Source organism: Oncorhynchus nerka, linkage group LG7, assembly GCF_034236695.1.
Source record: "Oncorhynchus nerka isolate Pitt River linkage group LG7, Oner_Uvic_2.0, whole genome shotgun sequence".
NCBI lineage: Eukaryota > Metazoa > Chordata > Actinopteri > Salmoniformes > Salmonidae > Oncorhynchus > Oncorhynchus nerka.
In genome coordinates this window covers 7,496,201-7,522,804 of record NC_088402.1, presented here as the reverse complement: position 1 = coordinate 7,522,804, position 26,604 = coordinate 7,496,201, and the positions used below count along the sequence as shown (strand labels likewise).

General features: G+C 44.9%; 1 protein-coding gene across 2 annotated transcripts in view; it reads right to left on the bottom strand.

The window, feature by feature from the left end:
* Positions 1-26,604, bottom strand: part of LOC115125272 (NHS-like protein 3) — a 114,854-nt gene that overhangs the window by 45,790 nt on the left and 42,460 nt on the right. The window lies entirely within an intron of this gene.

The window sequence follows — 26,604 nt, the reverse complement described above, 5'->3', positions numbered from 1 at the left end:
GGGTGTGTGTTTAATGTGATGGAAGGTGGGGTGTGTGTTTATTGTGATGGAAGGTGGGGTGTGTGTTTAATGTGGTGGAAGGTAGGGTGTGTGTTTAATGTGATGGAAGGTGGGGTGTGTGTATTGTGATGGAAGGTGGGGTGTGTGTATTGTGATGGAAGGTGGGGTGTGTGTATTGTGATGGAAGGTGGGGTGTGTGTGTATTGTGATGGAAGGTGGGGTGTGTGTATTGTGATGGAAGGTGGGGTGTGTGTGTATTGTGATGGAAGGTGGGGTGTGTGTATTGTGATGGAAGGTGGGGTGTGTGTATTGTGATGGAAGGTGGGGTGTGTGTGTATTGTGATGGAAGGTGGGGTGTGTGTGTATTGTGATGGAAGGTGGGGTGTGTGTGTAATGTGATGGAAGGTGGGGTGTGTGTGTATTGTGATGGAAGGTGGGGTGTGTGTGTAATGTGATGGAAGGTGGGGTGTGTGTGTTGTGATGGAAGGTGGGTGTGTGTTTAATGTGATGGAAGGTGGGGTGTGTGTTTATTGTGATGGAAGGTGGGGTGTGTGTTTAATGTGGTGGAAGGTAGGGTGTGTGTTTAATGTGATGGAAGGTGGGGTGTGTGTTTAATGTAATGGAAGGTGGGGTGTGTGTATGGTGATGGAAGGTGGGGTGTGTGTTTAATGTAATGGAAGGTGGGGTGTGTGTTTAATGTAATGGAAGGTGGGGTGTGTGTATTGTGATGGAAGGTGGGGTGTGTGTGTATTGTGATGGAAGGTGGGGTGTGTGTATTGTGATGGAAGGTGGGGTGTGTGTGTATTGTGATGGAAGGTGGGGTGTGTGTATTGTGATGGAAGGTGGGGTGTGTGTATTGTGATGGAAGGTGGGGTGTGTGTGTATTGTGATGGAAGGTGGGGTGTGTGTGTATTGTGATGGAAGGTGGGGTGTGTGTGTAATGTGATGGAAGGTGGGGTGTGTGTGTATTGTGATGGAAAGTGGGGTGTGTGTGTAATGTGATGGAAGGTGGGGTGTGTGTTTGTGATGGAAGGTGGGTGTGTGTTTAATGTGATGGAAGGTGGGGTGTGTGTTTATTGTGATGGAAGGTGGGGTGTGTGTTTAATGTGGTGGAAGGTAGGGTGTGTGTTTAATGTGATGGAAGGTGGGGTGTGTGTTTAATGTAATGGAAGGTGGGGTGTGTGTATGGTGATGGAAGGTGGGGTGTGTGTTTAATGTAATGGAAGGTGGGGTGTGTGTTTAATGTAATGGAAGGTGGGGTGTGTGTATTGTGATGGAAGGTGGGGTGTGTGTTTATTGTAATGGAAGGTGGGGTGTGTGTATTGTGATGGAAGGTGGGGTGTGTATTGTGATGGAAGGTGGGGTGTGTGTGTATTGTGATGGAAGGTGGGGTGTGTGTATTGTGATGGAAGGTGGGGTGTGTGTTTAATGTAATGGAAGGTGGGGTGTGTGTATTGTGATGGAAGGTGGGGTGTGTATTGTGATGGAAGGTGGGGTGTGTGTGTAGTGTGATGGAAGGTGGGGTGTGTGTTGTGATGGAAGGTGGGGTGTGTGTGTGTGATGGAAGGTGGGGTGTGTGTGTATTGTGATGGAAGGTGGGGTGTGTGTGTATTGTGATGGAAGGTGGGGTGTGTGTTGTGATGGAAGGTGGGGTGTGTGTGTATTGTGATGGAAGGTGGGGTGTGTGTGTATTGTGTTGGAAGGTGGGGTGTGTGTATTGTGATGGAAGGTGGGGTGTGTGTGTATTGTGATGGAAGGTGGGGTGTGTGTTGTGATGGAAGGTGGGGTGTGTGTGTTGTGATGGAAGGTGGGGTGTGTTTATTGTGTTGGAAGGTGGGGTGTGTGTTGTGATGGAAGGTGGGGTGTGTGTGTTGTGATGGAAGGTGGGGTGTGTGTTGTGATGGAAGGTGGGGTGTGTGTGTTGTGATGGAAGGTGGGGTGTGTGTGTTGTGATGGAAGGTGGGGTGTGTGTGTATTGTGATGGAAGGTGGGGTGTGTGTGTAATGTGATGGAAGGTGGGGTGTGTGTGTTGTGATGGAAGGTGGGTGTGTGTTTAATGTGATGGAAGGTGGGGTGTGTGTTTATTGTGATGGAAGGTGGGGTGTGTGTTTAATGTGGTGGAAGGTAGGGTGTGTGTTTAATGTGATGGAAGGTGGGGTGTGTGTATTGTGATGGAAGGTGGGGTGTGTGTATTGTGATGGAAGGTGGGGTGTGTGTATTGTGATGGAAGGTGGGGTGTGTGTGTATTGTGATGGAAGGTGGGGTGTGTGTATTGTGATGGAAGGTGGGGTGTGTGTGTATTGTGATGGAAGGTGGGGTGTGTGTATTGTGATGGAAGGTGGGGTGTGTGTATTGTGATGGAAGGTGGGGTGTGTGTGTATTGTGATGGAAGGTGGGGTGTGTGTGTATTGTGATGGAAGGTGGGGTGTGTGTGTAATGTGATGGAAGGTGGGGTGTGTGTGTATTGTGATGGAAGGTGGGGTGTGTGTGTAATGTGATGGAAGGTGGGGTGTGTGTGTTGTGATGGAAGGTGGGTGTGTGTTTAATGTGATGGAAGGTGGGGTGTGTGTTTATTGTGATGGAAGGTGGGGTGTGTGTTTAATGTGGTGGAAGGTAGGGTGTGTGTTTAATGTGATGGAAGGTGGGGTGTGTGTTTAATGTAATGGAAGGTGGGGTGTGTGTATGGTGATGGAAGGTGGGGTGTGTGTTTAATGTAATGGAAGGTGGGGTGTGTGTTTAATGTAATGGAAGGTGGGGTGTGTGTATTGTGATGGAAGGTGGGGTGTGTGTGTATTGTGATGGAAGGTGGGGTGTGTGTATTGTGATGGAAGGTGGGGTGTGTGTGTATTGTGATGGAAGGTGGGGTGTGTGTATTGTGATGGAAGGTGGGGTGTGTGTATTGTGATGGAAGGTGGGGTGTGTGTGTATTGTGATGGAAGGTGGGGTGTGTGTGTATTGTGATGGAAGGTGGGGTGTGTGTGTAATGTGATGGAAGGTGGGGTGTGTGTGTATTGTGATGGAAGGTGGGGTGTGTGTGTAATGTGATGGAAGGTGGGGTGTGTGTGTTGTGATGGAAGGTGGGTGTGTGTTTAATGTGATGGAAGGTGGGGTGTGTGTTTATTGTGATGGAAGGTGGGGTGTGTGTTTAATGTGGTGGAAGGTAGGGTGTGTGTTTAATGTGATGGAAGGTGGGGTGTGTGTTTAATGTAATGGAAGGTGGGGTGTGTGTATGGTGATGGAAGGTGGGGTGTGTGTTTAATGTAATGGAAGGTGGGGTGTGTGTTTAATGTAATGGAAGGTGGGGTGTGTGTATTGTGATGGAAGGTGGGGTGTGTGTTTATTGTAATGGAAGGTGGGGTGTGTGTATTGTGATGGAAGGTGGGGTGTGTGTTTAATGTAATGGAAGGTGGGGTGTGTTTAATGTGATGGAAGGTGGGGTGTGTGTATTGTGATGGAAGGTGGGGTGTGTGTTTAATGTAATGGAAGGTGGGGTGTGTGTATTGTGATGGAAGGTGGGGTGTGTGTATTGTGATGGAAGGTAGGGTGTGTGTTTAATGTGATGGAAGGTGGGGTGTGTTTATTGTGATGGAAGGTGGGGTGTTTAATGTGATGGAAGGTAGGGTGTGTGTTTAATGTGATGGAAGGTGGGGTGTGTGTTTAATGTGATGGAAGGTGGGGTGTGTTTATTGTGATGGAAGGTGGGGTGTGTGTATTGTGATGGAAGGTGGGGTGTGTGTTTATTGTGATGGAAGGTAGGGTGTGTGTTTATTGTGATGGAAGGTGGGGTGTGTTTAATGTGATGGAAGGTAGGGTGTGTGTTTAATGTGATGGAAGGTGGGTGTGTGTGTAATGTGATGGAAGGTGGGGTGTGTGTTTAATGTGATGGAAGGTAGGGTGTGTGTTTAATGTGATGGAAGGTAGGGTGTGTGTTTAATGTGATGGAAGGTGGGGTGTGTGTGTATTGTGATGGAAGGTGGGGTGTGTGTGTATTGTGATGGAAGGTGGGGTGTTTGTGGGTTGTGATGGAAGGTGGGGTGTGTGTTTATTGTGATGGAAGGTGGGGTGTGTGTTTATTGTGATGGAAGGTTGGGTGTGTGTGTATTGTGATGGATGGTGGGGTGTGTGTATTGTGATGGAAGGTAGGGTGTGTGTTTTTGTGTTTGGAAAAGTGTGGAGTTAAGAGAGTGAAAAAGGATAGTGGTTGTTAATCCCAGAGTCCATGTGTGTTTGTGAGCAGGGCTTTAAACAGAGAGAACTTTACTTTTCTGCCTGTGATTATTATTATTCGACCATGCTGGTCATTTATGAACATTTGAACATCTTGGCCATGTTCTGTTATAATCTCCACCCGGCACAGCCAGAAGAGGACTGGACACCCCACATAGCCTGGTTCCTCTCTAGGTTTCTTCCTCGGTTTTGGCCTTTCTAGGGAGTTTTTCCTAGCCACCGTGCTTCTACACCTGCATTGCTTGCTGTTTGGGTTTTTAGGCTGGGTTTCTGTACAGCACTTTGAGATATCAGCTGATGTACGAAGGGCTATATAAAAACATTTGATTTGATTTTTGAACTTTCAATTGTGTGCAGATGTGGAATATACAACTTTAAAATAAATGATGAATAGAGTTTATTTATTGTCCTATCAGGATGGAACGGTCCCCAACCATATACCTTAGACACCCACCTGAGAGACCCACCTGAGAGACCCACCTGAGAGACCCACCTGAGAGACCCACCTGAGACACCCACCTGAGACACCCACCTGAGAGACCCACCTGAGAGACCCACCTGAGACACCCACCTGAGACACCCACCTGAGACACCCACCTGAGAGACCCACCTGAGAGACCCACCTGAGAGACCCACCTGAGACACCCACCTGAGACACCCACCTGAGAGACCCACCTGAGAGACCCACCTGAGACACCCACCTGAGACACCCACCTGAGACACCCACCTGAGACACCCACCTGAGAGACCCACCTGAGAGACCCACCTGAGAGACCCACCTGAGACACCCACCTGAGACACCCACCTGAGACACCCACCTGAGACACCCACCTGAGAGACCCACCTGAGACACCCACCTGAGAGACCCACCTGAGAGACCCACCTGAGACACCCACCTGAGACACCCACCTGAGACACCCACCTGAGACACCCACCTGAGAGACCCACCTGAGAGACCCACACACTAAGGAGAAGTCCTTATCTGTTTACATGGGCCCAATGCAAGTAGCCTATACACAGCCAAATCAGAGGGATAAATGTGGCCAGAGACCTACTAGAGCAGCACTGCTCCCTCAAGATGCTGAGCCTGGCAGGGTTGGTTCTACAAAGCCAAAGCCCCCTGATAGGAGAGCATAACATACAAGGACATTCACAAAGCTGCTAATGAGAACCTTGACGACCTTGTACCTAACTGCTGGGGATATTCCGGCGGGGTGCCCCCCCCCAGGCAGTGGCAGTGCTGGCAACACTAGCTGCGGTAACCCATGGGGAGGGGGTCACACTCGGACAACACTAGCTGCGGTAACCCATGGGGAGGGGGTCACACTCGGACAACACTAGCTGCGGTAACCCATGGGGAGGGGTCACACTCGGACAACACTAGCTGCGGTAACCCATGGGGAGGGGGTCACACTCGGACAACACTAGCTGCGGTAACCCATGGGGAGGGGGTCACACTCGGACAACACTAGCTGCGGTAACCCATGGGGAGGGGGTCACACTCGGACAACACTAGCTGCGGTAACCCATGGGGAGGGGGTCACACTCGGACAACACTAGCTGCGGTAACCCATGGGGAGGGGGTCACACTCGGACAACACTAGCTGCGGTAACCCATGGGGAGGGGGTCACACTCGGACAACACTAGCTGCGGTAACCCATGGGGAGGGGGTCACACTCGGACAACACTAGCTGCGGTAACCCATGGGGAGGGGGTCACACTCGGACAATCAGAGAGGTGGCAAATTATTGTGGCCCTGGTGGCACAAAATAACCAAAGGTCTGACTGGACAGAAATGCTTGGGAAAATGGTCAAAAAGGGGGGGCCCAACATGTGTGTGTTTCAAGGGAAAGGGGTGGAGCTGATCTCCATTGTCCAAACAGATCCTCAAGGTAGATGGATTATTCTACATACAGTTGAAGTCGGAAGTTTACATACACTTAGGTTGGAGTCATTAAAACTAGTTTTTCAACCACTCCACAAATTTCTTGTTAACAAACTATAGTTTTGGCAAGTCGGTTAGGACATCTACTTTGTGCCTGACACAAGTCATTTTTCCAACAAATGTTTATAGACAGATTAATTCACTTATAATTCACTGTATCACAATTCCAGTGGGTCATAAGTTTACATACACTAAGTTGACTGTGCCTTTAAACAGTTTGGAAAATTCCAGAAAATGATGTCATGCCTTTAGAAGCTTCTGATAGGCTAATTGACATCATTTGAGTCAATTGGAGGTGTACCTGTGGATGTATGTCAAGGCCTACCTTCAAACTCAGTGCCTCTTTGCTTGACATCATGGTGAGTTTAAATGTATTTGGCTAAAGGTGTATGTGAACTTCCGACTTCAACTGTATATTATTGGATCATAAACAGATATGTCTCATTGACATTTACGGTCCAAATAATGAGGATCCACACTTCTTTGACAATATCTATAATAAATGATCGACCCTATAAGCAATACAAGACTATTATTATGGTGGGACATTTTAATACGGTTTTAAATACTTCTATGGACCATAACGGAAATCACACTACAAACTATCACCCTCATGCTCTTAAGGACATCACGAATGTCATGGATATATTGGAACTAGTGGATATATGGAGAATGAAATCATTCCCTTTCCTTTTCCATTACTGTATAGGACACTTTTAAATGTGCCTTTAGAGGCCATGCAGTTCTGTACTCATCTCTACAACAAAATAAATTTAGGTCAAAGGAGTCCATACTAACAAAAGAGTCCATACTAACAAAAGAGTCCATACTAACAAAGGAGTCCATACTAACAAAAGAGTCCATACTAACAAAAGAGTCCATACTAACAAAAGAGTCCATACTAACAAAAGAGTCCATACTAACAAAAGAGTCCATACTAACAAGAGTCCATACTAACAAAAGAGTCCATACTAACAAGAGTCCATACTAACAAGAGTCCATACTAATAAAAGAGTCCATACTAACAAAAGTCTATACTAACAAAAGAGTCCATACTAACAAAAGAGTCCATACTAACAAAGGAAATAGAAGGTCTAACAGAACAGATAGACGGTAATAAAAACTTTACCATAAAGACTCAGAGAAAGTTGGAGGAAAAACAGAAAGAAATGGAGGAATTTATTCAAGAAAGATCAAGTGTAAACTATTATAAAAATGAAGCGAGACTGGATTGAATATGGAGAAAAATGCATACAATTATTTTTTAATCTTCAACATAGAAATGCTTCCAAAAATAATTTACTGAAATGTGTTGCAAATGACAGAGTCACCTATGATTCACCAAACGATATATTTAGAAGCGGAAGTAAAGTACTTTAAAAAAATATGTTTTGGTTTCAGTCTCCTCCATCTCTTCTAACTGAAGTTAGTTTCAGTCTCCTCCATCTCTTCTAACTGAAGTTAGTTTCAGTCTCCTCCATCTCTTCTAACTGAAGTTAGTTTCAGTCTCCTCCATCTCTTCTAACTGAAGTTAGTTTCAGTCTCCTCCATCTCTTCTAACTGAAGTTAGTTTCAGTCTCCTCCATCTCTTCTAACTGAAGTTAGTTTGTCTCCTCCATCTCTTCTAACTGAAGTTAGTTTGTCTCCTCCATCTCTTCTAACTGAAGTTAGTTTCAGTCTCCTCCATCTCTTCTAACTGAAGTTAGTTTCAGTCTCCTCCATCTCTTCTAACTGAAGTTAGTTTCAGTCTCCTCCATCTCTTCTAACTGAAGTTAGTTTCAGTCTCCTCCATCTCTTCTAACAGAAGTTAGTTTCAGTCTCCTCCATCTCTTCTAACTGAAGTTAGTTTCAGTCTCCTCCATCTCTTCTAACTGAAGTTAGTTTCAGTCTCCTCCATCTCTTCTAACTGAAGTTAGCTTCAGTCTCCTCCATCTCTTCTAACTGAAGTTAGTTTCAGTCTCCTCCATCTCTTCTAACTGAAGTTAGTTTCAGTCTCCTCCATCTCTTCTAACTGAAGTTAGTTTCAGTCTCCTCCATCTCTTCTAACTGAAGTTAGTTTCAGTCTCCTCCATCTCTTCTAACTGAAGTTAGTTTCAGTCTCCTCCATCTCTTCTAACTGAAGTTAGTTTCAGTCACCTCCATCTCTTCTAACTGAAGTTAGTTTCAGTCTCCTCCATCTCTTCTAACTGAAGTTAGTTTCAGTCTCCTCCATCTCTTCTAACTGAAGTTAGTTTGTCTCCTCCATCTCTTCTAACTAAAGTTAGTTTCAGTCTCCTCCATCTCTTCTAACTGAAGTTAGTTTCAGTCTCCTCCATCTCTTCTAACTGAAGTTAGTTTCAGTCTCCTCCATCTCTTCTAACAGAAGTTAGTTTCAGTCTCCTCCATCTCTTCTAACTGAAGTTAGTTTCAGTCTCCTCCATCTCTTCTAACTGAAGTTAGTTTCAGTCTCCTCCATCTCTTCTAACTGAAGTTAGTTTCAGTCTCCTCCATCTCTTCTAACAGAAGTTAGTTTCAGTCTCCTCCATCTCTTCTAACTGAAGTTAGTTTCAGTCTCCTCCATCTCTTCTAACTGAAGTTAGTTTCAGTCTCCTCCATCTCTTCTAACTGAAGTTAGTTTCAGTCTCCTCCATCTCTTCTAACTGAAGTTAGTTTCAGTCTCTTCCATCTCTTCTAACTGAAGTTAGTTTCAGTCTCCTCCATCTCTTCTAACTGAAGTTAGTTTCAGTCTCCTCCATCTCTTCTAACTGAAGTTAGTTTGTCTCCTCCATCTCTTCTAACAGAAGTTAGTTTCAGTCTCCTCCATCTCTTCTAACTGAAGTTAGTTTCAGTCTCCTCCATCTCTTCTAACTGAAGTTAATTGTATGGATTTGTTTCTATTAATAATGTCAAATGAACATGTGTACAGAAAGACTCATGTGAAGGTGAAATTACAGAGTAGGAACGTCTTGATGCAATTAAAGCCTTTAAGTCTGGGAAAACTCCAGGGCTGGGTGGCGGTACAGTGGAGGTACAGTTGAAGTCGGAAGTTTACATACACTTAGGCTGGAGTCATTAAAACTCGTTTTTCAACCACTCCACACATTTCTTGTTAACAAACTATAGTTTTGGCAAGTCATTAGGACATCTACTTCATTCACGACACAAGTAATTTTTCCAACAATTGTTTATAGACAGATTATTTCACTTGTAATTCACTGTATCACAACTCCAGTGGGTCAGAAGTTTACATACACTAAGTTGACTCTGCCTTTAAACAGCTTGGAAAATTCCAGAAAATGATGTCATGGCTTTAGAAGATTCTGACCTCAGAATTTTTTTTGTAGACCTCCACTAGTCTGGTTCATCCTTGGGAGCAATTTCCAAACACATGAAGGTACCACGTTCATCTGTACAAACAATAGTACACAAGTATAAACACCATGGGACCACGCAGCCGTCATACTGCTCCAAAAAGTGCAAATCAATCCCAGAGCAACAGCAAAGGACCCTGTGAAGATGCTGGAGGAAACAAAGTCATGTGACATCATATTACATTTATTTTCTGATCACATGAAGTGGGACCAGTGTCCTTTCTATATTATGAAGTGGGACCAGTGTCCTTTCTATATTATGAAGTGGGACCAGTGTCCTTTCTATATCATGAAGTGGGACCAGTGTCCTTTCTATATCATGAAGTGGGAGCAGTGTCCTTTCTATATCATGAAGTGGGAGCAGTGTCCTTTCTATATTATGAAGTGGGACCAGTGTCCTTTCTATATCATGAAGTGGGACCAGTGTCCTTTCTATATCATGAAGTGGGACCAGTGTCCTTTCTATATCATGAAGTGGGACCAGTGTCCTTTCTATATCATGAAGTGGGAGCAGTGTCCTTTCTATATTATGAAGTGGGGAGCAGTGTCCTTTCTATATCATGAAGTGGGGAGCAGTGTCCTTTCTATATTATGAAGTGGGGAGCAGTGTCCTTTCTATATTATGAAGCGGGGAGCAGTGTCCTTTCTATATCATGAAGTGGGACCAGTGTCCTTTCTATATCATGAAGTGGGGAGCAGTGTCCTTTCTATATTATGAAGTGGGACCAGTGTCCTTTCTATATTATGAAGTGGGACCAGTGTCCTTTCTATATTATGAAGTGGGACCAGTGTCCTTTCTATATTATGAAGTGGGACCAGTGTCCTTTCTATATTATGAAGTGGGGAGCAGTGTCCTTTCTATATTATGAAATGGGGAGCAGTGTCCTTTCTATATTATGAAGTGGGACCAGTGTCCTTTCTATATTATGAAGTGGGAGCAGTGTCCTTTCTATATTATGAAGTGGGGAGCAGTGTCCTTTCTATATTATGAAATGGGGAGCAGTGTCCTTTCTATATTATGAAGTGGGAGCAGTGTCCTTTCTATATTATGAAATGGGGAGCAGTGTCCTTTCTATATTATGAAGTGGGAGCAGTGTCCTTTCTATATTATGAAGTGGGACCAGTGTCCTTTCTATATTATGAAGTGGGAGCAGTGTCCTTTCTATATTATGAAGTGGGAGCAGTGTCCTTTCTGTGTCATACATTTCTGGTTTCAGAGTTCTGAACAGTTCACCCTACTGAATGCTCAATCTACTGACGATCGGCTGGTTTCACCCTACTGAATGCTCAATCTACTGACTATCGGCTGGTTTCACCCTACTGCATGCTCAATCTACTGACGATCGGCTGGTTTCACCCTACTGAATGATCAATCTACTGACGATCGGTTGGTTTCACCCTACTGAATGCTCAATCTACTGACGATCGGTTGGTTTCACCCTACTGAATGATCAATCTCCTGATGATCGGCTGGTTTCACCCTACTGAATGCTCAATCTACTGACGATCGGTTGGTTTCACCCTACTGAATGATCAATCTACTGACGATCGGTTGGTTTCACCCTACTGAATGCTCAATCTACTGACTATCGGCTGGTTTCACCCTACTGAATGATCAATCTACTGACGATCGGCTGGTTTCACCCTACTGAATGCTCAATCTACTGACGATCGGCTGGTTTCACCCTACTGAATGATCAATCTCCTGACGATCGGTTGGTTTCACCCTACTGAATGCTCAATCTACTGACGATCGGTTGGTTTCACCCTACTGAATGATCAATCTACTGACGATCGGCTGGTTTCACCCTACTGAATGCTCAATCTACTGACGATCGGTTGGTTTCACCCTACTGAATGATCAATCTACTGACGATCGGCTGGTTTCACCCTACTGAATGATCAATCTACTGACGATCGGCTTCATCCATCATTGAAAACTGATGTTTTCCGGCCATGTTTTGTTTATCTTGTGGTTAAATTACTCATGTCACTCTCGTAGATGGTCGTACAAGATTGTTGTCAGTTTACAATTTCATCTTGACAGATTGTTTGAAAGATGTCGGAAGGACGGATCCACAAACAGGTGTTTCACCTGTGTTAGCAGTCGACGTTACTCTTCAATAACACAGACCCCAAAGCAAATCAGGAGGATAAAAATTGATTTATTCAAAGAGGAGATGTTATGCTGAGAGGTAGATGTTCATTCTCCCCTGTCCTCAGTGATTCTCTTCCGTGATTCTCCCCACAGAACAAAGGGACAGGGTGTAGTTTTATAACCCCGCCCTAGCCTGTGGTTGACCAATTAGAATTCCTTGCAAAAATAAAACTGGGCCAATGGCCAAATAACAAGTATCCTATTACAGTATCCTATTATGTATAAACAAATTGGACCAATGAGAACTTGCCATGTAGCTATGAATCCTGGAATGAAATTCCTTCCATGTCTCTGACCCATTGATCATTATTACTCCATTGACCTCTCGTCCTCTGAGTTGTGTATTTATGTTGAAAATATTCTCACACCTGCTATCTGATTGCCTCTGACATCTTTAATGACGTCAATATGGATATAAGTACATTCTGAAAAGCAACTGATAAACACTGAAAAACTCATTTCTCCAATGAAGAGTGCATTTTCGGTTCATTTTCATCATGAGGTCACCAAGAAAACCCTCAGAACCACGTAATTCCACTGTCTGGTCTCAACCATAGAATTACAATAAAATAGAAAGGAAATGTTCCCTTTGAATGGGAATGTCGGTTCTATAATTTCTAACTCTACTCTCTTTACATTTTCCTGGAACAACAACCTCTAAGAAATTCATTAAAGCACAAACACTCATCTCTTGTTCTTGTTTTATCTTTTCAGCTTTTTTTCCCCTCATGGGATACATCTAGTCATGAGATGCTGGGTAATGGAGATCAGAGGTAGAAAGTTGCACAGCAGGAGAAACTACTACATGGTTTCAATGTGTTCACTGTTTGTCAACATGACTCAGACTCACATGTGTTTATTGAGAAGTGAGAACAAGGCAAGGGGTGTAAACACCCAAGTCCTTATTAAAGAGCAACTGCAACTAAAAAAAGCTATTTTCAAATTTGAAAACGCCCCATGTGTCATCGATATGACTCAGAAACATTAACTTGTAAAAAACTTAAAACTATAAAATGTAAAATAGGATAGTTTTAATCATGAAGTCAGCCTCAGCCAAAACATGTTTTTGAGATGATAGGAAAACTAAGGTGTGTTGGAATGAAGGGTACCGTAACAGTTTTCCTTGTCATGGGTTTATTTCAATCTTACCCACAATGCCCACCGCATGTATCACCCAAGTAATCATCAATCCGAAGAGCAGCACTCGACCCAATCGTAATGCCCAATGGTCAATTTGGTTTGACATTGGATATCCCTATGGGGCTCGTTAGGGACAATCAGTAAATCACACAACGTACATGTGACAATATATTTAAATGTCAATAGCTCGACTTTTCAATGACTTTAAAACCTCAAACCAACTATACATTTGTAGAAATTCACTTACAAATATTGAAAGCATTTAACGAGGAAACTAAAAGTATCTGCAACATGAAAATATTGTGCAATTTACTGACGGTCCCTAACTAGCCCAACCAGGGAATGGCTATCAAATGTCAAACCAGCTAATTGGCGAAAGAGGTAGGCTAGGACTAGCTAGCCTAGGAGACTTAAAAGACACACGGCCTGGTTAGACTGTTTCAAGTTATCTGGAAGGGGGAGTGACTGTAACTGTGTACTGTTTTGGCAGAGTAAATGTGCAAACGCTTGCCACGCGCAAACACACACACGCAAGAGACACCCACATTACCCCCCCGCACAAGACAACTCTCTAGTTTGGCTTCAGTCATGGTCGCTGCATTTCTTAATGACCGAAAAACAAGGCCAAATCAGGAAGTTTAGCCCCACTTGAATTTCTCCTGAGGCTCTGCTTTCAGGGTGAATCCAGGACTGTAAGCTCATTTGATTGTTGCTCATCAGAATCATGCCATACACATTAGCTATGAACAGACCATGTCTGTGTTCTTGGTATGGACAGCACACACACTCACTCATATACACACACTCACTCATATACACACACACACACTCACTCATATACACACACACACACACACACACTCACTCATATACACACACTCACTCATATACACACACACACACACACACACTCATATACACACACTCACTCACTCAATCACACAACAAACACGACTCGGAGACAGAGGAAGGAAGGATCAGCAGACAAGCACTTTATATCCATTTACTGGAAACCAGAGAAAGAGAGAGAGAGGTAAGTGAGTGAGAGAGGTAAGTGAGTGAGAGAGAGGTATGTGAGAGAGAGAGAGGTAAGTGAGAGAGAGAGAGGTAAGTGAGTAAGAGAGAGGTACGTGAGAGAGAGAGGTACGTGAGAGAGAGAGGAATGTGAGAGAGAGAGGTAAGTGAGTGAGAGAGAGAGAGAGAGGTAAGTGAGAGAGAGAGAGGTAAGTGAGTGTGAGAGAGAGAGAGAGAGAGAGGTAAGTGAGTGAGAGAGGTAAGTGAGTGAGAGAGGTAAGTGAGAGAGAGAGGTACGTGAGAGAGAGAGAGGTAAGTGAGAGAGAGAGAGGTAAGTGAGTGTGAGAGAGAGAGAGAGAGAGAGAGAGAGGTAAAGTGAGTGAGAGAGGTAAGTGAGTGAGAGAGAAGTAAGTGAGTGAGAGAGGTGAGTGAGAGAGGGGTAAGTGAGAGAGAGAGAGAGGTACGTGAGAGAGAGAGGTATGTGAGAGAGAGAGAGGTAAGTGAGTGAGAGAGAGGTAAGTGAGAGAGAGGTAAGTGAGAGAGAGAGAGGTAAGTGAGTGTGAGAGAGAGAGAGAGAGGTAAGTGAGTGAGAGAGGTAAGTGAGTGAGAGAGAGGTACGTGAGAGAGAGAGATAAGTGAGTGAGAGAGAGAGAGAGAGAGGTAAGTGAAACAGAGAGAGTGTGTGTATACAGTGCAGTGAAAAAGTATTTGCCCCCTTTCTAATGTACTGGATGTTGGCATGGGCCCCCAGAATGCATGGGCCCCCAGATGGCACGGGCCCCCAGATGGCACGGGCCCCCAGAAGGCACGGGCCCCCAGAAGCACGGGCCCCCAGATGGCATGGGCCCCCAGATGGCACAGGCCCCCAGATGGCACGGGCCCCCAGATGGCACAGGCCCCCAGATGGCCCGGGCCCCCAGATGGCACAGGACCCCAGATGGCACAGGCCCCCAGATGGTCACAGGCCCCCAGACGGGTCCACAGATCCTCAAAATGTTTTACAGCTGCACCATCCTGACCGGTTGGATCACCGCCTGGTATAGCAGCCGTAAGGCGCTACAGAGGGTGGTGCGAACGTCCCAGTACATCACTGGGGCCAAGCTTCCTGCCATCCAGGACCTCTATACCAGGTGGTGTCAGAGGAAGGCCCTATAGAGGGTGGTATGTATCTAATAGGCAGTGCCAAAGGAAAGCCCATAAAATTGTCAGAGACTCCTGTTTTCTCTGCTACCGCACGGCTAGCGGTGCCAGAGCACCAAGTCTAGGACCAAAAGGCTCCTCAACAGCTTCTACCCCCCAAGCCATTAGACTGCTGAACAATTTATGAAAATTGCAACCGGACAATTTACATTGACCCCCCCCCCATGTACCCTGCTTCTACTCGCTGTTTATTATCTATGCATAGTCAGTCCCATCTACATGTACAGATTACCTCAACTAACCTGTACCCCCACACTGACTCTGAACCGGTACCCCCTGTATATAGCCTCCACATTGACTCTGTACCGGTACCCCCTGTATATAGCCTCCACATTGACTTGGTACCGGTACCCCCCTGTATATAGCCTCCACATTGACTTGGTACCGGTACCCCCTGTATATAGCCTCCACATTGACTCTGTACCGGTACCCCCTGTATATAGCCCCCACATTGACTCTGTACCGGTACCCCCTGTATATAGCCTCCACATTGACTTTGTACCGGTACCCCCTGTATATAGCCTCCACATTGACTTGGTACCGGTGCCCCCTGTATATAGCCTCCACACTGACTCTGTACCGGTGCCCCCTGTATATAGCCTCCACATTGACTTTGTACCGGTACCCCCTGTATATAGCACCCACATTGACTCTGTATGGTACCCCCTGTATATAGCCTCCACATTGACTCTGTACCGGTACCCCCCTGTATATAGCCTCCACATTGACTCTGTACCGGTACCCCCTGTATATAACCTCCACATTGACTCTGTATGGTACCCCCTGTATATAACCTCCACATTGACTCTGTACCGGTACCCCCCTGTATATAGCCTCCACATTGACTCTGTACCGGTACCCCCTGTATATAGCCTCCACATTGACTCTGTACCGTAACACCCTGTATGTAGTCTCCACATTGACTCTGTACCGGTACCCCCTGTATATAGCCTCCACATTGACTCTGTACCGTAACACCCTGTATATAGCCTCCACATTGACTCTGTACCGGTACCCCCTGTATATAGCCTCCACATTGACTCTGTACCGGTACCCCCTGTATATAGCCTCCACATTGACTCTGTACCGTAATACCCTGTATATAGCCTCCACATTGACTCTGTACCGGTACCCCCTGTATATAGCCTCCACATTGACTCTGTACCGGTACCCCCTGTATATAGTCTCCACATTGACTCTGTACCGGTACCCCCTGTATATAGCCTCCACATTGACTCTGTACCGGTACCCCCTGTATATAGCCTCCACATTGACTCTGTACCGGTACCCCCTGTATATAGCCTCCACATTGACTCTGTACCGGTACCCCTGTATATAGCCTCCACATTGACTCTGTACCGGTACCCCCTGTATATAGCCTCCACATTGACTCTGTACCGGTACCCCCTGTATATAGCCTCCACATTGACTCTGTACCGGTACCCCCTGTATATAGCATCCACATTGACTCTGTACCGGTACCCCCTGTATATAGCCTCCACATTGACTCTCTACCGTAACACCCTGTATATAGCCTCCACATTGACTCTGTACCCCCTGTATATAGCCTCCACATTGACTCTGTACCCCCTGTATATAGCCTCCACATTGACTCTGTACCCCCTGTATATAGTCTCCACATTGACTCTGTACCATAACACCCTGTATATAGCCTCCACATTGACTCTGTACCATAACACCCTGTATATAGCCTCCACATTGACTCTGTACCCCCTGTATATAGCCTCCACATTGACTCTGTACCCCCTGTATATAGCCTCCACATTGACTCTGTACCCCCTGTATATAGCCTCCACATTGACTCTGTACCCCCTGTATATAGCCTCCACATTGACTCTGTACCCCCTGTATATAGTCTCCACATTGACTCTGTACCATAACACCCTGTATATAGCCTCCACATTGACTCTGTACCCCCTGTATATAGCCTCCACATTGACTCTGTACCCCCTGTATATAGCCTCCACATTGACTCTGTACCCCCTGTATATAGCCTCCACATTGACTCTGTACCCCCTGTATATAGCCTCCACATTGACTCTGTACCCCTTGTATATAGTCTCCACATTGACTCTGTACCATAACACCCTGTATATAGCCTCCACATTGACTCTACCGGTACCCCCTGTATATAGCCTCCACATTGACTCTGTACCGGTACCCCCTGTATATAGCCTCCACATTGACTCTGTACCGGTACCCCCTGTATATAGCCTCCACATTGACTCTGTACCGGTACCCCCTGTATATAGCCTCCACATTGACACTGTACCAGTACCCCCTGTATATAGCCTCCACATTGACTCTGTACCAGTACCCCCTGTATATAGCCTCCACATTGACTCTGTACCATAACACCCTGTATATAGCCTCCACATTGACTCTGTACCGTAATACCCTGTATATAGCCTCCACATTGACTCTGTACCGTAATACCCTGTATATAACCTCCACATTGACTCTGTACCGTAACACCCTGTATATAGCCTCCACATTGACTCTGTACCGTAATACCCTGTATATAGCCTCCACATTGACTCTGTACCGTAATACCCTGTATATAGCCTCCACATTGACTCTGTACCGTAACACCCTGTATATAGCCTCCACATTGACTCTGTACCGTAATACCCTGTATATAGCCTCCACATTGACTCTGTACCGTAATACCCTGTATATAGCCTCCACATTGACTCTGTACCGTAATACCCTGTATATAGCCTCCACATTGACTCTGTACCGTAATACCCTGTATATAGCCTCCAACTTAAAAAGTAATTTCCCCCATATACTCAATAAGTGGTTTCCTTTAGCTGCAATGACTCCAACTAACCACTTCCTGTAGTTGATCAGTCCACCTTTAGCTGCAATCACTCCAACTAACCACTTCCTGTAGTTGATCAGTCCACCTTTAGCTGCAATCACTCCAACTAACCACTTCCTGTAGTTGATCAGTCCACCTTTAGCTGCAGTGACTCCAACCAACCACTTCCTGTAGTTGTTGATCAGTCCACCTTTAGCTGCAATGATGCCAACCAACCACTTCCTGTAGTTGATCAGTCCACCTTTAGCTGCAATGATGCCAACCAACCACTTCCTGTAGTTGATCAGTCCACCTTTAGCTGCAGTGACTCCAACCAACCACTTCCTGTAGTTGATCAGTCCACCTTTAGCTGCAATGATGCCAACCAACCACTTCCTGTAGTTGATCAGTCCACCTTTAGCTGCAATGACTCCAACCAACCACTTCCTTTAGCTGCAGTGACTCCAACCAACCACTTCCTGTAGTTGATCAGTCCACCTTTAGCTGCAGTGACTCCAACCAACCACTTCCTGTAGTTGATCAGTCCACCTTTACCTGCAATGACTCCAACCAACCACTTCCTGTAGTTGTTGATTAGTCCACCTTTAGCTGCAATGACTCCAACCAACCACTTCCTGTAGTTGATCAGTCCACCTTTAGCTGCAATCACTCCAACTAACCACTTCCTGTAGTTGATCAGTCCACCTTTAGCTGCAATCACTCCAACTAACCACTTCCTGTAGTTGATCAGTCCACCTTTAGCTGCAGTGACTCCAACCAACCACTTCCTGTAGTTGTTGATCAGTCCACCTTTAGCTGCAATGATGCCAACCAACCACTTCCTGTAGTTGATCAGTCCACCTTTAGCTTAATGATGCAATTCCTGATGCCAACCAACCACTTCCCTGTAGTTGATCAGTCCACCTTTAGCTGCAATGATGCCAACCAACCACTTCCTGTAGTTGATCAGTCCACCTTTAGCTGCAATGACTCCAACCAACCACTTCCTTTAGCCAACCAACCACCACTTCCTGTAGTTGATCAGTCCACCTTTAGCTGCAGTGACTCCAACCAACCACTTCCTGTAGTTGTTGATCAGTCCACCTTTAGCTGCAGTGACTCCAACCAACCACTTCCTGTAGTTGATCAGTCCACCTTTAGCTGCAGTGACTCCAACCAACCACTTCCTGTAGTTGATCAGTCCACCTTTACCTGCAATGACTCCAACCAACCACTTCCTGTAGTTGTTGATTAGTCCACCTTTAGCTGCAATCACTCCAACTAACCACTTCCTGTAGTTGATCAGTCCACCTTTAGCTGCAATCACTCCAACTAACCACTTCCTGTAGTTGATCAGTCCACCTTTAGCTGCAGTGACTCCAACCAACCACTTCCTGTAGTTGTTGATCAGTCCACCTTTAGCTGCAATCACTCCAACTAACCACTTCCTGTAGTTGATCAGTCCACCTTTAGCTGCAATCACTCCAACTAACCACTTCCTGTAGTTGATCAGTCCACCTTTAGCTGCAGTGACTCCAACCAACCACTTCCTGTAGTTGTTGATCAGTCCACCTTTAGCTGCAATGATGCCAACCAACCACTTCCTGTAGTTGATCAGTCCACCTTTAGCTGCAATGATGCCAACCAACCACTTCCTGTAGTTGATCAGTCCACCTTTAGCTGCAGTGACTCCAACCAACCACTTCCTGTAGTTGATCAGTCCACCTTTAGCTGCAATGATGCCAACCAACCACTTCCTGTAGTTGATCAGTCCACCTTTAGCTGCAATGACTCCAACCAACCACTTCCTTTAGCTGCACTGACTCCAACCAACCACTTCCTGTAGTTGATCAGTCCACCTTTAGCTGCAGTGACTCCAACCAACCACTTCCTGTAGTTGTTGATCAGTGCACCTTTAGCTGCAGTGACTCCAACCAACCACTTCCTGTAGTTGATCAGTCCACCTTTAGCTGCAGTGACTCCAACCAACCACTTCCTGTAGTTGATCAGTCCACCTTTACCTGCAATGACTCCAACCAACCACTTCCTGTAGTTGATCAGTCCACCTTTAGCTGCAATCACTCCAACTAACCACTTCCTGTAGTTGATCAGTCCACCTTTAGCTGCAATCACTCCAACTAACCACTTCCTGTAGTTGATCAGTCCACCTTTAGCTGCAGTGACTCCAACCAACCACTTCCTGTAGTTGTTGATCAGTCCACCTTTAGCTGCAATGATGCCAACCAACCACTTCCTGTAGTTGATCAGTCCACCTTTAGCTGCAATGATGCCAACCAACCACTTCCTGTAGTTGATCAGTCCACCTTTAGCTGCAGTGACTCCAACCAACCACTTCCTGTAGTTGATCAGTCCACCTTTAGCTGCAATGATGCCAACCAACCACTTCCTGTAGTTGATCAGTCCACCTTTAGCTGCAATGACTCCAACCAACCACTTCCTTTAGCTGCACTGACTCCAACCAACCACTTCCTGTAGTTGATCAGTCCACCTTTAGCTGCAGTGACTCCAACCAACCACTTCCTGTAGTTGTTGATCTGTCCACCTTTAGCTGCAGTGACTCCAACCAACCACTTCCTGTAGTTGATCAGTCCACCTTTAGCTGCAGTGACTCCAACCAACCACTTCCTGTAGTTGATCAGTCCACCTTTACCTGCAATGACTCCAACCAACCACTTCCTGTAGTTGTTGATTAGTCCACCTTTAGCTGCAATGACTCCAACCAACCACTTCCTGTAGTTGATCAGTCCACCTTTAGCTGCAATCACTCCAACTAACCACTTCCTGTAGTTGATCAGTCCACCTTTAGCTGCAATCACTCCAACTAACCACTTCCTGTAGTTGATCAGTCCACCTTTAGCTGCAGTGACTCCAACCAACCACTTCCTGTAGTTGTTGATCAGTCCACCTTTAGCTGCAATGATGCCAACCAACCACTTCCTGTAGTTGATCAGTCCACCTTTAGCTGCAATGATGCCAACCAACCACTTCCTGTAGTTGATCAGTCCACCTTTAGCTGCAGTGACTCCAACCAACCACTTCCTGTAGTTGATCAGTCCACCTTTAGCTGCAATGATGCCAACCAACCACTTCCTGTAGTTGATCAGTCCACCTTTAGCTGCAATGACTCCAACCAACCACTTCCTTTAGCTGCACTGACTCCAACCAACCACTTCCTGTAGTTGATCAGTCCACCTTTAGCTGCAGTGACTCCAACCAACCACTTCCTGTAGTTGTTGATCAGTCCACCTTTAGCTGCAGTGACTCCAACCAACCACTTCCTGTAGTTGATCAGTCCACCTTTAGCTGCAGTGACTCCAACCAACCACTTCCTGTAGTTGATCAGTCCACCTTTACCTGCAATGACTCCAACCAACCACTTCCTGTAGTTGTTGATTAGTCCACCTTTAGCTGCAATGACTCCAACCAACCACTTCCTGTAGTTGATCAGTCCACCTTTAGCTGCAATCACTCCAACTAACCACTTCCTGTAGTTGATCAGTCCACCTTTAGCTGCAATCACTCCAACTAACCACTTCCTGTAGTTGATCAGTCCACCTTTAGCTGCAGTGACTCCAACCAACCACTTCCTGTAGTTGTTGATCAGTCCACCTTTAGCTGCAATGATGCCAACCAACCACTTCCTGTAGTTGATCAGTCCACCTTTAGCTGCAATGATGCCAACCAACCACTTCCTGTAGTTGATCAGTCCACCTTTAGCTGCAGTGACTCCAACCAACCACTTCCTGTAGTTGATCAGTCCACCTTTAGCTGCAATGATGCCAACCAACCACTTCCTGTAGTTGATCAGTCCACCTTTAGCTGCAATGACTCCAACCAACCACTTCCTTTAGCTGCACTGACTCCAACCAACCACTTCCTGTAGTTGATCAGTCCACCTTTAGCTGCAGTGACTCCAACCAACCACTTCCTGTAGTTGTTGATCAGTCCACCTTTAGCTGCAGTGACTCCAACCAACCACTTCCTGTAGTTGATCAGTCCACCTTTAGCTGCAGTGACTCCAACCAACCACTTCCTGTAGTTGATCAGTCCACCTTTACCTGCAATGACTCCAACCAACCACTTCCTGTAGTTGTTGATTAGTCCACCTTTAGCTGCAATGACTCCAACCAACCACTTCCTGTAGTTGATCAGTCCACCTTTAGCTGCAATCACTCCAACTAACCACTTCCTGTAGTTGATCAGTCCACCTTTAGCTGCAATCACTCCAACTAACCACTTCCTGTAGTTGATCAGTCCACCTTTAGCTGCAGTGACTCCAACCAACCACTTCCTGTAGTTGTTGATCAGTCCACCTTTAGCTGCAATGATGCCAACCAACCACTTCCTGTAGTTGATCAGTCCACCTTTAGCTGCAATGATGCCAACCAACCACTTCCTGTAGTTGATCAGTCCACCTTTAGCTGCAGTGACTCCAACCAACCACTTCCTGTAGTTGATCAGTCCACCTTTAGCTGCAATGATGCCAACCAACCACTTCCTGTAGTTGATCAGTCCACCTTTAGCTGCAATGACTCCAACCAACCACTTCCTTTAGCTGCACTGACTCCAACCAACCACTTCCTGTAGTTGATCAGTCCACCTTTAGCTGCAGTGACTCCAACCAACCACTTCCTGTAGTTGTTGATCAGTGCACCTTTAGCTGCAGTGACTCCAACCAACCACTTCCTGTAGTTGATCAGTCCACCTTTAGCTGCAGTGACTCCAACCAACCACTTCCTGTAGTTGATCAGTCCACCTTTACCTGCAATGACTCCAACCAACCACTTCCTGTAGTTGTTGATTAGTCCACCTTTAGCTGCAATGACTCCAACCAACCACTTCCTGTAGTTGATCAGTCCACCTTTAGCTGCAATGACTCCAACCAACCACTTCCTGTAGTTGTTGATCAGTCCACCTTTAGCTGCAATGACTCCAACCAACAACTTCCTGTAGTTGTTGATCAGTCTCTCACGTCACTGTGGAGGAATTTTGGCCCCCTCTTCCACGCAGAACTGCTGTAACTCAGTGACATTTGTGGGTTTTCAAGCATGAACTGCTCGTTTCAAGTCCTGCCACAGCATCTCATTTGGGATTAGGTCTAGACTTTGAATAGGCCATTCCAAATGTGTTGCGTTTTAGCCATTTTCATGTAGACTTGATTGTGTGTTTTGGATCATTGTCTTGCTGCATGACCCAGCTGTGCTTCAGCTCACAAACAGATGGCCTGACATTCTCCTGTACAATTCTTTGATACAGAGCAGAATTCATGGTTCCTTCTATTAAGGCAAGTCGTCCAGGTCCTGAGGCAGCGAAGCATCTCCAAACCATCACACTACCACCACCATGCTGACCTCAAACCATCACACTACCACCACCATGCTTGACCGTTGGTATGAGGTTCTTACTGTGGAATGCAGTGTTCGGTTTTCGCCTAGACATGATGGGACACATCTCGTCCAAAACGTTGACTCTAGTTTGCTAAAAAAGCACCTGGAAGCACTAGGAGGATCATCGTGTGTGTGTGTGTGTGTGTGTGTGTGTGTGTGTGTGTGTGTGTGTGTGTGTGTGTGTGTGTGTGTGTGTGTGTATACACGTGTATGTGTAGCCAACTGCATCGAGTACCATTGTACTAAGCACTGCCATCTCGTTGTGAAACTTAACTAAAACCATAATAAGCACATTTTCTCTCCCAAAATAAAATCCCTTTAGCCACAGCCAATGAACAAAGTCTCCATCGTAAACAAAGCTTCTCCTCTTTAATCAAATCTATTTAAACAACACAGTGTTAGACACAGGACAGGATGCCAGCACTCTAGGTCCATAAAGACACAGGACAGGATGCCAGCACTCTAGGTCCATAAAGACACAGGACAGGATGCCAGCACTCTAGGTCCATAAAGACACAGGACAGGATGCCAGCACTCTAGGTCCATAAAGACACAGGACAGGATGCCAGCACTCTAGGTCCATAAAGACACAGGACAGGATGCCAGCACTCTAGGTCCATAAAGACACAGGACAGGATGCCAGCACTCTAGGTCCATAAAGACGCAGGACAGGATGCCAGCACTCTAGGTCCATAAAGACACAGGACAGGATGCCAGCACTCTAGGTCCATAAAGACACAGGACAGGATGCCAGCACTCTAGGTCCATAAAGACACAGGACAGGATGCCAGCACTCTAGGTCCATAAAGACACAGGACAGGATGCCAGCACTCTAGGTCCATAAAGACACAGGACAGGATGCCAGCACTCTAGGTCCATAAAGACGCAGGACAGGATGCCAGCACTCTAGGTCCATAAAGACACAGGACAGGATGCCTGCACTCTAGATCCATAAAGACACAGGACAGGATGCCAGTACTCTAGGTCCATAAAGACACAGGACAGGATGCCAGCACTCTAGGTCCATAAAGACACAGGACAGGATGCCAGCACTCTAGGTCCATAAAGACACAGGACAGGATGCCAGCACTCTAGGTCCATAAAGACACAGGACAGGATGCCAGCACTCTAGGTCCATAAAGACACAGGACAGGATGCCAGCACTCTAGGTCCATAAAGACACAGGACAGGATGCCAGCACTCTAGGTCCATAAAGACACAGGACAGGATGCCAGCACTCTAGGTCCATAAAGACACAGGACAGGATGCCAGCACTCTAGGTCCATAAAGACACAGGACAGGAGGTCAGGACTCTAGATCCATAAAGACACAGGACAGGACGTCGGGACTCTAGGCCCATAAAGACACAGGACTGTGGAAGAGGTAAGTAGAGGTAAGATACACATAAGATAAGGTACTCATAAGATACAAGATAAGATACTCATAACATAATATACTCATAAGATAAGATACTCATAGGATAATATACTCATAAGATACTCATAGGATAAGATACTCATAAAATACTCATAGGCTAAGATACTCATAAGATAAGATACTCATGAGATACAAGATAAGATACTCATAAGATAATGTACTCACAATATAATATACTCATAAGATAAGATACTCATAAGATACTCATAGGATAATATACTCATACGATAAGATACTCACAAGATAAGATACTCATAAGATAAGATACTCACAAGATAAGATACTCATAAGATACTCACAAGATAAGATACTCATAAGATACAAGATAAGATACTCATAAGATACAAGATAAGATACTCATAAGATAAGATACTCACAAGATAAGATACTCATAAGATACAAGATAAGATACTCATAAGATAAGATACTCATAAGATAAGATACTCATAAGATAAGATACTCACAAGATAAGATACTCATAAGATACAAGATAAGATACTCACAAGATAAGATACTCATAAGATACAAGATAAGATACTCATAAGATACAAGATAAGATACTCACAAGATAAGATACTCATAAGATAAAATATAAGATACTCATAAGATAAGATCCTCAAAGGATAAGATCCTGATAAGATAAGATACTCACAATATAAGATACTCACAAGATAAGATACTCATAAGATAAGATACTCAAAGGATAAGATACTCATAAGATAAGATACTCATAAGATCCTCAAAGGATAAGATCCTCATAAGATACTCATAAGATAAGATACTCAAAGGATAAGATACTCATAAGATAAGGTACTCATCAACTGTGCTGACAGTACTCTAGATAGAAAATGGAAGAAATGTGGGATCACGATGTGTTGATTAAATGATCCAATGTACCATAATGATCCAATGTACCATAATGGTGACACCTGGCTTAACTTTACAAGACAGTGTTGGCCTACAGGCAAGATGACATGACATGAGTATTATTTTATTTCACCTTTATTTAACCAGGTAAGCAAGTTGAGAACAAGTTCTCAATTATTGGTAAACAAAGTAATTATGTACCGAACCAGTCAATAGTTTGGACACAACTACTCATTCAAGGGTTTTTCCTTATTTTATTTACTATTTTCTACATTGTAGAATAAAAGTGAAGACAGCAAAACTATGAAATAACACATATGGAATCATGTAGTAACCAAAAAAAGGTGTTAAACTACATTTGAGATTCTTCAAAGTAGCCAACCTTTGCCTTTTGATAACAGCATTGCACACTCTTGGCTTTTGGAATTTCTTTCTTTCTTTAATAAATGCATTTGAGCTAATCGGTTGTGTTGTGACAAGGTAAGGGGTGGTATACAAGAAGATAGCCTTATATGGTAATAAAAATAAAAAAGTTGATTTATTACCATGGAAACCATCAGCATCCTGGATCAACAGACAAGACATTCCATCAGAGGTTGAATATTGTAAGAACATTCCAGGAAAACATTGGGTCTTAAAATACATGGATTCATTCCACATGTAGAGAGACTCTCCTACATGCAGATGTAGGATCTTAATTTGAGCCAATTTGCTGCAGCTGGAAAATAATCTTTGCAGCAGAAGGAAATGTGAATTAGTACGTAATCCACGTAAAATGAATGTATTTTTTTTGTGGGGGTCGATGCAGTTTTGGTTAAGGGAAATAAAAAATAAAAAACTTTAGAAACCTTTTTAAACTTTGAATACACTACAAGCTTGAATTTAATTCTCAGCAACGAAATTAGTGATCAAATTAAGTTCCTACATCTGTACATGTGTTCAGATAACAGAATCAGAAGGGAAAGGTTGTGAAAAGTGCAGTGTTGTGGAAGGTGAATGTATTTGGGGTTTAACTATAGGGAAAGAGTGTTCA